The sequence below is a fragment of the Podarcis tiliguerta genome (assembly GCF_965153285.1).
Source record: "Podarcis tiliguerta genome assembly, chromosome: 17".
Lineage (NCBI taxonomy): Eukaryota > Metazoa > Chordata > Lepidosauria > Squamata > Lacertidae > Podarcis > Podarcis tiliguerta.
The window spans coordinates 25427205-25442397 of NC_139550.1; positions in this window are offsets into that span (position 1 = coordinate 25427205).

A 15193-nucleotide genomic window follows, 5' to 3' on the forward strand; every position below is an offset into this window, starting at 1 on the left:
GTAGTTGCTTTGAAGGAGGAAAGTGGGAGAGGAGCTGCTTACACGAGTGTAAGCTGCTCCCCTCCCACATTGCCGCTTCAAAGGGAGCGCGGGAGGAGGGAATCTGCTGCAGCTTCCCCCACCTCCTGCAGAAGCCGCGCGCTCTTTAAAGGGGCTGCGCGGCTTCTCCTGGCTTTTCTGGGAGGTGCGGGGATTCCCCCACCTCGTAGAAAAGCCCGCAGGAGCCGCGCAGCCTTTAAAGAGGGTGCCGCTCTTTGGGGCTTTTCCCGAGGAGGGAGAACTGACCGATGCGGCCAGTCAGTCCCTTCTCCCTCCTGGAGAAAAGCCTGCAAGAGCGCACGAAGCTTGTGTGCGGCTCTTGGGGGCTTTTCCCGCCTGCCTCCCCCTTGCATTCGCTCCATAGGACGCACACACATTTTCCCTTGCTTTTTAGGAGGGAAAAAGTGCGTCCAATGGTGCGAAAAATACGGTAATGGTTTTCCTGCCAGTTGCAGAAACTGCAATGCACTGTAAAGGTAAAGGGACCCCTGACCATTAGGTCCAGTCGTGGCCGACTCTGGGGTTGCGGCGCTCATCTCGCTTTATTGGCCGAGGGAGCCGGTGTACAGCTTCCAGGTCATGTGGCCAGCATGACTAAGCCGCTTCTGGCGAACCAGAGCAGCGCACGGAAATGCCGTTTACCTTCCCGGCGGAGCAGTACCTATTTATCTACTTGCACTCTGACGTGCTTTCGAAGTGCTAGGTTGTCAGGAACAGGGACCGAGCAACAGGAGCTCACCCCGTAGCGGGGATTCAACCGCCAACCTTCTGATTGGGAAGTCCTAGGCTCTGTGGTTTAACCCACAGCGCCACCCACGTCCCACGCAATTCACTGCACTTGGCGTTATTTGATTTTCAGCTATTTAATGAACATACCATAAGCCATCTGAATGAAGCTCACAGACAACCAGTGGTCCACAAACCACAGTTTAGGAATCCCTGCACTAAAAGGCTCCTGGGAGCTGATTTTATGGTCTGTCGCATCAGAGTATGCCTGAATACATACATGAAAACTAGGACTGGGTGATATATCGATATATCGTCCAAAATGGGTTTGAAGTCCTTATTGTGATACCACTTTCATAATTACTGATCTGGCAATATATCACGAATCATGGTGTGTGTGCCATGCAAAAATCACAACGTGGAAAAAACCAGGAAAGTCAGCCAATGCCTCTTCGTAGCTCCATCCTTATTCAGACATTGTGATGTATCAGTATATCGCGATGTTGAAAACCAGGTATCGCCCAGCCCTAATAATAGTTTAAAATGAATTGGAATCCCAGGGATTATAGGAAAAATCGTTAAATTACAGTAGCAGCACAAGAATTAGAGCAAATGCCTTTGACTACACACGGCAACAGAGCTTGCAGCTTGAAGAAATTGTCAGGTGGAGTGGCTGAACAGCTGAAAACCTGGATGAGGAATCTGTGACCTCTCAGATATTGTTGAATTATCAGCCTCAGCTGGCATGTCCAAGGGGGAGGATCCAACAATTTGGAGGAGTGCAAGTTTACCATCCTTGGCTTAAATTCCCCACCTTTGTTGGATTTAAGCACGACCAGTTCATTCGTTTCATTTTTTACAGGAAAATGCAACTTCAAGGCAGGGTTGCCAGCTTTTAACTTCCTGTCCTCAAACAGAATATCCTTTGCCCAGAGCATCTCTGACAGCTTCTGAACTTCTCTTAAAAATCCAATAGTGAAGATTCTACAACTTTCTTTAGCCTCATCCTTGTACTGATTAATGAATTAGTTTTGTCAGTGGGTATGGACTAAAGAGGCATAATTAATACTATACAGTATAAACTGTTCTTACACAAATCCTGGCTTATTGATAATGCCAATTATCCAAGCACTGTGCGTATCCTTAGATATTCTCTCTCTCTCTCTCTGGAGTCTTATGTTTTGCATTAGCTTTGTGCAAATTTCATTTTAGTGAAATGAAAAAAAAAGGTTCCAGCCAAAGGAAGAAGTAATGAGAATCCATTTATAAACCAATCTAATTTGTTTATAAACAAAACAAATTAATACCCTTTGTGAATGTTATGTTCCTGCATCACCAATTCATTTAGCAGCACTGAATGTTTCTAAATTGTCAGGTTGCGCTAAATTGTATCTGGCTATTAATTCTGAGACTTTTGAAAATGAGATGAGTAATAAAGCTTAGTTTGTAGTAAATAGTATCAATGTCGTTTTCTTTTTTAAAATTAATAATAATTCTTTGAGCAGTTATTACTCATTGGCAAGTAGCCATTGCTCTAGCAAGAAAGCATTGTAGCCAATTTTAGTCATTCTCAGAGTAGACCCATTTAAATTAATGGATGTGACTAACTTGGATCCATTCATTTCAGCTGAGTCTACTCTAAGAAAAACTGAGCCGGGTACAACCTGTTGTTCCTTGTAATAGTGTGTTTATTGTAAGAACAGCCACCTCTGGTTCAATCAGTCAACCAAGCTTCCACAAATGTACTTGTGAAGGCAACTGCCCTTGACCCTCTAGCAGTGACTTCTGCCCTGGTCAAGAAGTCCAGCAGCACAGAGATCTCTGCCTCCAAGTTCATCAAGTATTGAAAGGTCTCCCATGTCAAGCCAAGTTTTAGGGCAAGTAGAAGCCTTTTCCTGGTTGATATCTCAGCACAATAAAGGAGACTTCTTCTGCCCATCCCTGAGTCCTGTCACAGAACCTCGCAAGTGGCTCTATTTTCCAGGAACAGTCCTGGTCCTGGATTTACAGAAGCCATCCCGGTTTCTGATTTGATCCCGGAATGTCCTGCTTTTCCTTAGGACATCCCTATTTTCACCAGAGAAATGTTGGAGGGTCCAGAGTTTTGCAAACCCCGAGCAAAGGAGATAAGTAACTCTGCAACCTTTAGAAGAAATCTGAAGGCAGCCCTGTATAGGGAAGTTTTTTTTTTAAAGTTTCATGTTTTATTTTATTTTTATAGATGTTGGAAGCCACCCAGAATAGCTGGGGCAACCTGCTCAGGTGGGCAGGGTATAAATAATAAAATTGTCATCATCATTATTATGGAATAGGACGTCCCTATTTTCATTGGAGAAATGTTGGAGGGTATGCTGCCCCACATGCAACAAGCAAGGGGGAGGACTGGAGGTCTCTCATCTTGCGTGGAGCCATCAATGAAGAAGCTGAGATGTTTGAGAGTAACAGCTACTGCCTGTTAAAAAACACAGCCAAGTCCCTTTGTTCTTGTTCAATACCATTTGAATTCTTCACAGACAAGTTTTCCACTAAAAACATCAAGTGTGAGGAACCTTTGGGCTCTCAGCTGTTGCTGAACTACACTTCTGTTGTTCTACCTGGACACTGAGGTCCAGCACCGAGAGCCTTCTGGCGGTTCCCTCACTGTGAGAAGCAAAGCTACAGGGAATCAGGCAGAGGGCCTTCTCGGTGGTGGCACCCGTCTCCTGCCAGATGTCAAGGAGATTCACAATCTTCCAACATACCTGAAGGAGAGTCTCCACCCCCATTGTTCAGCCCGGACACTGAGGTCCAGCACCGGGGGCCTTCTGGCGGTTCCCTCACTGTGAGAAACAAAGCAACACGGAACCAGGCAGAGGGCCTTCTCGGTAGTAGCACCCGCCCTGTGGAACGCCCTCCTGCCAGATGTCAGGGAGATAAACAACTAAATGACTTTTAGAAGACATCTGAGGGCAGCCCTGTTTAGGGAAGTTTTTAATGTGTTACATTTTAATGTATTTTTAATCTTTGTTGGAAGCTGCCCAGAGTGGCTGGGGAAACCCAGCCAGATGGGCAGGGTACAAATAATAAATTATTATTATTATTATTATTATTATTATTATCCTCATCATCCCAGCGCCGAGGCAGATAGGAATTGCAGTTTGTCAACAGCAGAAGGACCAAAGGTTCCTCACACCTCATTTAGAGGCATATGTATTTTCCGCTGTTAAGGAGGTTACCAGGAAGGTGTGGAGCAGGAAGCGATGATTAAATTCTTATGAGGTCTACTTCTGAGTAGACACATGCAAAATGGCACTGTGAAGAAGTGATTGGTGCAGTCAACAACCACTGCAGCCCCTCCTTCTGAACCGGGCGGAAATGTATGAATAACATTGTTTGCATATGTTGCATATGTCGTTCTTCCTGAATTTAGAGATGAGTACAGTGGTACCTCGGGTTACATACGCTTCAGGTTACATACGCTTCAGGTCACAGACTCCGTTAACCCAGAAATAGTGCTTCAGCTTAAGAACTTTGCTTCAGGATGAGAACAGAAATCATGCTCTGGCGGTGCGGCGGCAGCAAGAGGCCCCATTAGCTAAAGTGGTGCTTCAGGTTAAGAACAGTTTCAGGTTAAGAACGGACCTCTGGAATGAATTAAGTACTTAACCTGAGGTACCACTGTATTCTGACCTGCTTATGGCCTAGCTGGATCAGGTTGCTGCTAGCTGCTTCTTTGTGACAATTAAATGACCAAATAAAATTTCTAGAGCCTAGCAGATTCTTAAGGGTTTAATTTTTGTGTGTGTCATTATTTCATTATTTTGCATTATTTATTAATTTTGCATACCGCCCTATACCCACAGGTATCGGGGCGCTTACAACATAAAATCACAATACAAAAAACAAAACAAAATACATAATAAAAAAGGAAACAACCCAAGAAATACAGCACATTTTTAAATGGCATTGGATAGTACAGGGTTTTAAATGCACATTTTATGTACACCTCCCCAAACATGACGAAGGAAACTGGAGAATAATTCAAAGAAAATGTCCTCTTACTTTATATAGACAATGGGGGCTTCCTGGCTGAATCTATTCTTCCATTAAGTGCTCCTGATGCTCCACCTAGTGGAAGGAAAGTTCCCACCTGCCTTAAATAAACTTTACACAAAACGACTTTTAGTACTTCCTGTGAGCTTTTTCAGTAAAACAGTTTTAATGTGGAAAAAATGTTTTTTGAGTTGTTGTCGTCGTCCCCCTCCACACACACCGCAATGCTTGGTTGTATTACGCAAACACATCATGTTTTTTCTTTCTTTTGAAACAAACCAACGTGCAATAGGCAGGGGGAATGGAAGCAAAAATAAATGGAAAATTAAAATATTTCCCCTCCTCAATATGTACAAAATGAAGAATTGTCCAGTAACAGTGAATAATTCTGGCTTGAACAGTACACGGCGGTTTAGATTGCAATCTGCCCACATTGATCACTTATTTGTTCAGTGTGATCCTGTCTCCATTTAATGAATTGACTGGCATTCCCTGCTTAACTTTGAGGGAGGTACCTATGCCTTACAACTAGGTTATCTGCCATGACACAGCTGTTTACCTTTCCAGTTTACCTTTTCAGACCTAATCCTTACTTTTTTTTTAAGAGTTCTTTTCTATAGCTACGTTTGCCAGCACGACAAGTTATTGCTTCTCTTTAGGTCATCCATGTTGCTTTTGTAATTTTGTTAAAGAATAAAAGGATACTTTCTTGGATGCCTAGAGCCAGGTTTGGGGGCAAGTGCTCTTTGCTGAGAAAGCCACAGCAGAGATTTAAAGTCACAAAACATGCAGCAAAGTTATGCATGGAAATATAGACTGTTAGACCTTTAAATATCCCATTCTAAGTCACTTCCAAAACTTCCTTAGCATAGAAAGAGACCACACATTTGGTAAGTTAATAACAGTTTACTTACAAACTCTTCAAAGTTCAAATTCATGTGCTTTTCCATACAGCAGCAAGAAAAGAGAAGCAATGTAGCTTAGTTTCAAAAAGTGGTACAATGTTTCTAAATTTGTATGCAAACACAAAGACGGCTTGCTAAATCCATGTGGTCTAAGCTTGGTGTAGACTTTCTTACTGGTAGCTTTCACATAGTGGAAAGAGAGAGAATAAAGAGTTTGGTCCATCTTCCTCCCAAGGTAAGGGTGTGTGACCTAACTAAGCCAGGCGGGGCAGTTTACTCTATGGTTTTAACCCCTTCGTGCATTAATTAGATTTAAGCATGTTGGTTATATGAGGCTGGATATATCCCACAACCCCCAGGTGTTCAGCTTCAAAAGCCCAGACGGGTCCCATATACAGTCAGAGACCTTTGCACATTCAGTGTGAAGGTCCAAAGGGAGATTCCAAGTGAGTTCATCTGAATGTGTGCCAAAAGCCTTCCTGCACCCCAGAAGCCTGCTCATTTGGGTTTCATAGTTACAGAAAGATTCTATGTGCATTCAGCTGAACTTTCTTGGACTCTACATTTCAGAACATGCTGAAGCTAGAAAGGTCAGCATTAGAGGTAGGGAATCACAAGAGGGATAAATGCAGGGCTGGCACATGTTCCTCTGACCTCCCAGTATTGCATCCTTGGGTGTTCTTTTGAACTCCTGAATAGAGTGTTCATGTTTTAAGAATCCTAACACTGAGTGAGACACCTGATCACAGGGATGCGGGTGGTGCTGTGGGTTAAACCACAGAGCCTAGGACTTGCCGATCAGAAGGTTGGCGGTTTGAATCCCCGCGACGGGGTGAGCTCCTGTTGCTCGGTCCCTGTTCCTGCCAACCTAGCAGTTCGAAAGCACGTCAGAGTGCAAGTAGATAAATAGGTACCGCTCTGGCGGGAAGGTAAATGTCGTTTCCGTGCGCTGCTCTGGTTCGCCAGAAGCGGCTTAGTCATACTGGCCACATGACCCGGAAGCTGTACGCCGGCTCCCTCGGCCAATAAAGCAAGATGAGCCCCACAACCCCAGAGTCAGTCACGACTGGACCTAATGGTCAGGGGTCCCTTTACCTTTACCTTTAACTCTTATTGAACACAGTGGGACTTCTGAGTGGTCTTGCATAAGATGGCATTGGAAATGTCCTTCAGTTTCACTAAGCTTGTTTAAAGTAGGCAAAGAGTCACAAGTTGGCCCAGTCCAAAGATGGTGTATTCCAAGTTGTACACACATCTCTGTGCACTTGTCATCTTTCTTCAGTTGAGAGATCACGTTTACACATGCAAAGTGATTTCTCCATTCAAGTGAAGGAGAAGATGCTTACAGGCCCATGAGAAATCATCTGACTAGTGTGTTGCCCAAACTTGGGTCTCCAGCTGTTTCGGGACTACAACTCCCATTATCCCTAGCTAGCAAGACCAGTGGTCAGGAATGGTGGGAATTGTAGTCCCAAAACAGCAGGAGACTCAAGTTTGAGAAAAACTGGACTAGAGTAAGAGCAGCAACTGTATAGAGTCATACCTTGGTTCTCAATGCCTTGTGACTTGAACGTTTTGGCTCCCAAATGCAGCAAACCCAGAAGTGAGTGTTTCAGTCTGCGAACGTTTTTTTGGAAGCCAAATATCCGACACGGCTTCCGATTGAGTGCAGGAAACTCCTGCAGCCAATCAGAAGCCACGCTTTGGTTTTTGACTGCTTTCGGAAGTCGAATGGACTTCCGGAACGGATTCCGTTTGAGAACCACGGCATGACTGTACATTCAAAAGGATCTTAAACTGCTTGAGACGATCTTTGACTTTCAGTACCATTTGGTATCAACAGGTTGTGTGTGTGTGACTAGATAAAACCTCATTACCAAGTCTAAACCAGAAACAAATAAATTCAGTGACTATATGAAATGACTTCCATAGTTCTAGTTACAGGTAGGTAGCCGTGTTGGTCTGCGTAGTTGAAACAAAATAAAAAAATTCCTTCCAGTAGCACCTTAGAGACCAACTTTGTTATTGGTATGAGCTTTCGTGTGCATGCTTACTTCTTCAGATACCGTATCCATGTTCATTGGTTAATAACAACAACAACAACAACAACAATAAATTTTATTTATACCCTGCCAGAGCATTCAATTCGTTACAGCAATTTTTTTTAATAAAAGTGATAAATGCAAACACATCCTCAATATTCCCACTAGATGGCAAACTTTAACTGAAAATGTATTATGTTGGCAGGGAAAATGAGTCCATCACATGTCTATTATCTCTCTCTGCATATGTTTATGTTTTGACCCACAGTTCTAATGGAACTCTATTGGTTGTGTAGAAGATGCGATTTTGCACACGCTGCTTGACTTGCTAGTGGGAATGAAGCGTCATCAGCTGAACTTCTGTCTTCAAATGAAGCAGTACAGGTAACGGAGACCTCTTCTCCTTCCCATCCAGTAAGACGAGGCAGGTAGAGCCTGCTATTACTGAAGGACCACGGCATCTTTCTGTCTGAAATTTGGTAGGCTTCAGAAGGGGTGATCATGCCTGCGATTTGCATCCAATTCTAGCAGGGGGGAAAAAAAGTTTAAAGGTTTCCTGCATGAAAGCCCCTGGATGAATCTGCCTGAAATATGGAAAACTTGTTTTATTCTAGTACAGGCATAGGCAAACTCAGCCCTACAGATGTTTTTGGACTACAACTCCCATCATCCCTAGCTAACAGGACCAGTGGTCAGGGATGATGGGAATTGTAGTCCCAAAAAACATCTGGAGGGCCGAGTTTGCCTATGCCAGTTCTAGAGGGACTCATTTCTCTGCAAATTTCATCCATCTATGTGGGGGGAAAGGTTATGGCCATTTCTAGATTCCCCATTATAACCTATTTGGGAGGGTAAAGGCAGAGCCTCAGATTTAACAGATGCTACAGATAAAAGACAAATTTTGTGGTCACTGCATACCCAAAATTTAAATTTCCTCTGCCCACCCTAGCATTACGTTAATTTTGTATTTCTTTTGGCCACCATCAACAAAATATGAAGTTGAGGGAGCATCAGGTCCCCAGGTTTCGGCACCCTTGGCCTAAATACCTTTCCTAGGAGATAACTTGGTAATTATTTGCCAACACTTGACCAATATATTATCAGTAAAGGTAAAGGGACCCCTGACCTCTAGTCCAGTCACGAATGACTCTGGGGTTGTGGCACTCACCTCGCTTTACTGGTCGAGGGAGCTGGCGTTTGTCTGCAGACAGCTTCCAGGTCATGTGGCCAGCATGACTAAGTCACTTCTGGCGAACCAGAGCAGCATACGGAAACAACATTTACCTTCCCGCCGGAGCAGTAGCTGTTTATCTACTTGCACTTTGGCGTGCTTTTAAACTGCTAGGTTGGCAGGAGTAGGGATTCAAACTGCCGACCTTCTGATTGGCAAGTCCTAGGCTCAGTGCCACCCACCAAATGCCAAAATTAATTAGACCAGGTTTTTTGTAATGTTGGCTAATTCTCTTTAGTTACTGCTTCTCTTCTTTCTGTTTTTGGTTTCACTACATTTTTCAGTAATGTTTGGAGGTTGTAAATTATGATATGATGATGATGATGATGATGATAATTATAAATCTATATCCTGCCCTTCCTCCCAAAGGAAACTAGGCCAGTATGCTGATTGGGGTTTTGAAATTTGGGGTCTGTCAGCTGCCCTGCAAATTGCAAAACTGAAGGACAGGATGGGAAGCATTTCAAATAAAATAACTTTTATTTTACCCTGTAACAGTGAGTTACAGGAGCAAACATTATTTAGCATTTGAAAGAATAGTTATATCAAACTTCTCAATCATTTGGATATTACTGAGTCGCCACCATCTTTTCTAATAAAAGTTAAGTTTTCCAACCAAACACATGATGGTGCTAAAGTAAAAGAAATGAATTTTCCATTCATTTTGGAATTATCAGTCGGATCCAAGCACTTATGGAGAGTGACGCCTGTACTTTTGGAGCTTTTCTTCCTTAGAATTACAGCGAAGCGAGCTGAGCTGCCTTGATGTTTGTGGGCGCAGGATAGGAAAGAATGGATTTTAAAGTTAGTTCCAAATCACTGTCATGGCCTGGCTGGGTCAGGATGATGCAGAGAGCACATTGTCTGAGGACCCGGGGAGGACTCCAGTGGGATGTGGGGAGTTGGGGACCTCTGCTGGGATTGGAGCAGCCTATTGGTGGGGATGGAGGGGGGCAGGGGTGCCAATCTGAATAAAATATTGGGGGGACAGTTAAGCTCTGCCCCACAGAACTGATCGCATGACATCACACACACACACACACACACACACACACACACACACACACACACACCATTTGAATGGCATTGCCCATCAACTTTGGGGGGCAGCCCCCTCAAATATTTTATTGGGGGGGACCGAAGGGACCTTGACCACTACCAGTTGGCTTCTGCAAGAGATTGGGTAGAGGAGGAATGTTGGAGACCGCCTCTCCCGCCGGAGCTGTACCTATTTATTTACTTGCACTTTGACGTGCTTTGAAACTGCTAGGTTGGCAGGAGCAGGGACTGAGCAACGGGAGCTCACCCCATCGCAGGGATTGGAACCGCAGACCTTCTGATCAGCAAGCCCAAGAGGCTCAGTGGTTTAGACCACAGCACCACCCAACAAATGCCAAAATGAATTAATCCAGGTTTTTTGTAATGTTGGCTAACTCTCTTTAGTCACTGCTTCTCTCCTTTCTTCTTCAGAGAAGAAGAAGACAGTTCAGATTTACAAGAAGGGAGGGAGGTCACAGCTCATAGGCAGATGAGAGAGAAAGCTGGGAAATAATGGGAGAGGAGGAGGAGGAAGAGGAAGCACCAGGGGGGCGACAGCTGACGGACACAGTGTTTTTAGAAAGCATTCAAGACCTCCCCTCCCAGAACTTGGCGAGCCTTGAAAGTAGGAGAGCAAAGAGCTCAAATGCATAGGGCACTTTTCAGCACCCATAGCGATGCTATAAGAGAGGAAGGGGGTGGAGACTCAGTCAGGGTAACGCCATTATTCCAAGAGGCTGCATTTCCAAGCCTCTCTCTGTGAATATTGAATAAAAAGCAGTTGGTAAGAAATTTCGCTTGCCGTATCTGTTCCTGGCAACCTGCCGTGAGGATGGAAACCTCTGCCGCCTGACAGCTTCTATGGAGCAGGGAGTGTCTTAACCTGTTCTCTGGTCTCACCTGTCCTTGAAGGCTGTAACATCGCTGTGATGGCCTGGGAATTGGATTCAGAGGCTGAACCTGAGGAATCCCAGCCTGCACAGGAGTCCCCGCCTCCAGAACCAGCTGAGCCGGGGCTGGGGCTTGAACTTGAAGGGCCCTCACCTGTGCCGGATCCTCAGGAGCAGACACCAGCTGAATCTGCTCTGGCTCCGGAGGTGATGGAGGACCCATTGCCTGCAGGTGCTCCACTCTCAGCCCCGTCAGGGGAAGCTGAGGTTGCCTCTGGGTCCGGTAACCCTCCAGCCTCTCCTGAGCTGCAGAGGCTCAGAGCAGAGAGGCGGAGGGAACTAAGTTCTCGCCAGAGGAGTGCTCACCTCCAGGCCAGGAGAGGCGAGCCACCTGTAGACCGGGGCTGCCCTATGCCTCAGTGCAGATAAAAGCCAGCCAGCCCAGTCCCAGGTTGCCGGAGCAACATTGTTGGTAACCTGTTCCTGCCGGCACCCTGTCCTGCTCTTCTACCAGAGTTCCTGACCACACCCGACTCCTTGCCTTGGACTCCACTTCAGCCTTGACGGACAGCCTCCATACCACACCCTCGACCTCGGACTGGACCACACAGCATGGTAACCCCCCGGGACCAGCACAATCGCCTACCTTTGTGTCATGGGATGCTGGGATTAGCTCTGCCTTTCCAGACAGGGTGTTTCTCCAGTGCCAGCAACCTCTCAGGAGGCAGAGACACCTCCTCCAGCACCTGGGTCCAGGAGGAGCCCGAAAAGAAAAGAACAGAAGGTTCCACCTACTGGGCATAAAAAGAGATTGCAGAAACACTTAGAGCTCTAAGTTGTTCACACCCCACTCCTATATATAGGATAGCAAAGGGGTGTGGCGGCCTCCAGCCCCTCATTACAATAGCTTTGTAAATGAATGTCCTCCTATCTGTCCTAAACTTTATTTCCCCCCTTTAGATCTATTTTCCTCCACTGGCATTTCAATGGGTCATCTGACCTTCACCTGCCTTTGCTGACATCCGTGAGGCCTGGTGGCCAGGCCACCTCAGGTCTGTGTTGCTAGGCGAGAAAGCAGTTCGCAGGAGGTCCGTCCGTTCCACCTAAGGAACAATTTGCCAGCCTGTGATCTGGCATCCCATCAAAATGCAGGAGCAGATGGTCTGCTTGCCTCATATCGGTGGCTAAACCAAGGCTGACAGAACATTTCAAACTGCATTAGTGAGCCTAGTGAGATAAGACAGCAAACAGCTAAATCAGCCGGGATCCAAAAAGTCAATTTTCCCAACAATGTTGCTTACTGTATCTGGATAATAATCAGATGCTGGTCCCTCCTTGAAACAGCACAATGCCCCCTGGACCCTGAGACGCAGGCGAAGCAAAATAATAATAATAATCAAACATGCTTCTTGGACATTTCTCCTCACAACAGAAAAGGCCGGAAGGTATATTAGTTACTGCTTCAGAGCCGAGGAGAATAAAAGGCGATTTCTCTCTCCAGATGAGCCCCCCAAAGACCTTCTGCAGTTGTATTCATACAATAAACCTCAGGGCGAAAAATAAACCCATAGAACCACGAGGGAAAACACTATGGAAGTTAGTTATCTATGAATAGGCCTTGTCAAATAAATCAAGCTTCACTTGAGCCATTGGCTGGTGGCCAGACTGGAGTCTGTTGAATAGAAGAATAGAATAGAATAGAATAGAATAGAATAGAATAGAATAATTCCTATGGAGCATAGGAATCATATATATCCCAGAATGGATTACAGCCCAAGGTGGTTGTTGTTGTTTTTTTAAAAAAACAACATTCTAACAATAAAATTATATTTCCAAGTAATAAAAACAGTTAAGAAAGCAGCAGCATAAGGCAGCAAGAACAATCACCTCAAAAGCTGAAGCAACAGCAGATCAAATGAAAAAGGAAAGCTGAACACAGAAAGCTCAGGTCAAAAGAAAGCAGAGCAAGGCTTCCTTACCTTAGCATGTTTGGTCGTAAGTGAAACGGGGAGCTAGAAAAAGGGACATGTAAATCTATTTTGTTCAGACTCCAAACCTTTCTTAACTGAATCAATAAAGAGCAGTAGAGCTGCTCAGCACAGCGCGCTGGTAACACTTTAGCCCAAATCTCTGTAGGACTTCGTCTAGTGGTTTCATCTGTGGTAAAGAGCATTGGGGATAAGGTACTACCTCTTGCACCCAGGAGCTGAAGTCCGTGCATAAGTTTCTCATCCCCATCTTCTAGAATCCATAGTGACCCCAAAGGACCTCAGCAGGGTTCTTCCTAATCCCACCATTGAAAGATGACCCAGAAGGACTCAGCTACATTACTCAAAAAAACCCCACTTTGATTGCATTATAAACATGCAACACCAGAGGGCGCCGGAGAGCAAAAAAATTCTATGCAATTTTTTATGTAGTGTTTTTTTCTTTTGTTATAATGATTTGATTTCTGACTTATTTATAGCGCTTACCCCCCACCCCCGTGTGTAGATCCATCCTATGTTGATGGTACTGAAAAAGATGCTGAGAGGTTCAGGGTCGCATTCCCCCCATCTGTCTCCTGGTATGAGCTGTTTATGAAAGCTTCTGTCCCAAATTAGCTGCATCCAAGATGATTACCTTCGTTTGAGTAAATGCAGAGCTGGGTGACACACTCCAAGCATTTTACCTAGGATTGGAATATTTGAACCTGAACAATAATTTTTAGATTTCAGATATGGTTTCTTAACAGAGAGGACATGCTACTGCCCCACTGCAGACAAGTTACACAGCTGTCCCACATTTACAGCCTCAGAGGTCCAGACTGTTTAATGCTCTCCTTATTGTCTTAATCATACAGGAGGGGAGATGTGCTTAGCTGGCCTTACTTCCTGAAGAATCCTGGCACTTCCTCCAGGCAGAACACTGAAAGCTATGCACAGAAATGGGCTCATTTCAACATTTCCACCTCTTACCTAACTCGCCAGCAATGCCAGTGTGCATTGCTGTTCCCCCTGCAAATACAGTCATGCCACGTTGGGCAATTCCTGCAGCTGCAGGAGGAGGCTCATGGCTGTGTGCGCACACATGCAAGAAGGGCTGCAATTAATGTGCTGAGAGCAGCTGCACAGCATGCATGCAGAGTGCGGAATTGACTAGAGGCAGAAGCAAAGATCTGGAAGCCTGAAATCATTACGAAACAAATTAGTTTCATAATAAGATATATCAATCTTCGAGAGGAAATTGAATGTGGAGTGTGCTTAAAATAATTAGAAAGGAATGGATTTGCAAGTGACTAGTGATTAGGAGGCTAGAACTGTGTTTTCATGTATAATGGATTATTTTTGGTTTTGTAAATATATCTGAGCAGGACTGATATTCAGCAACCCACAGCTTTTGACAACGCTTTTTTAAAGGAGCACTTTTTAAAAATTTGCTGCAGCATCCTGTGAAATACTGTTCTTGTTTCTTTTGCTTAGTTTTGGTTCTTATGCTTCTCAGAGAAAGCAGGTGGTGAAGAAAAACATCCCAGCAACAGGTATCAACTCCCAGGGACTGTGGAGAGGAGTCTGCAGCAATCTACAGTTGCAATTTGAGTGTGGCTCATTGGCAGGTTATGGCACAACCCCATCAAAGACTGAGCTCTCCTCGTGTTATTCTCTGTGCCATATGCTGGAGGCCGGAGAGCAAAAAATAAGTGGGAATCTGGCAGGGCTCCACTTTAAGACTATTAGAACTGAAAACTGGCAATGTTGGATCTGTGCAAGTTTAGACTACCTCAGCATCCTGTTCCCTGTGGCAGGCCACATGCCTCTGGAATAATAATAATAATAATAATAATAATAATAATAATAATTTATTTATACCCCGCCCATCTGGCTGGGTTTCCCCAGCCACTCTGGGTGGCTTCCAACAAAATATTAAAATACAATAGTCTGCCAAACATTAAAAGCTTCCCTAAACAGGGCTGCCTTCAGATGTCTTCTAAAAGTCTGGTAGTTGTTTTTCTCTTTGACATCTGATGGAAGGGCGTTCCACAGGGCTGGTGCCACTACTGAGAAGTCCCTCTGCCTGGTTCCCTGTAACTTGGCTTCTTGCAGTGAGGGAACTGCCAGAAGGCTCTTGGAGCTGGATCTCAGTGTCCAGGCTGAATGATGGGGGTGGAGAAGCTCCTTCAGGTCTACTGGACAGAAGCCGTTTAGGGCTTTAAAGGTCAGCACCAACACTTTGAATTGTGCTTGGAAACGTACTAGGAGCCAATGTAGGTCTCTCAGGACTGGTGTTATATGGTCTCGGTGGCCGCTCCCA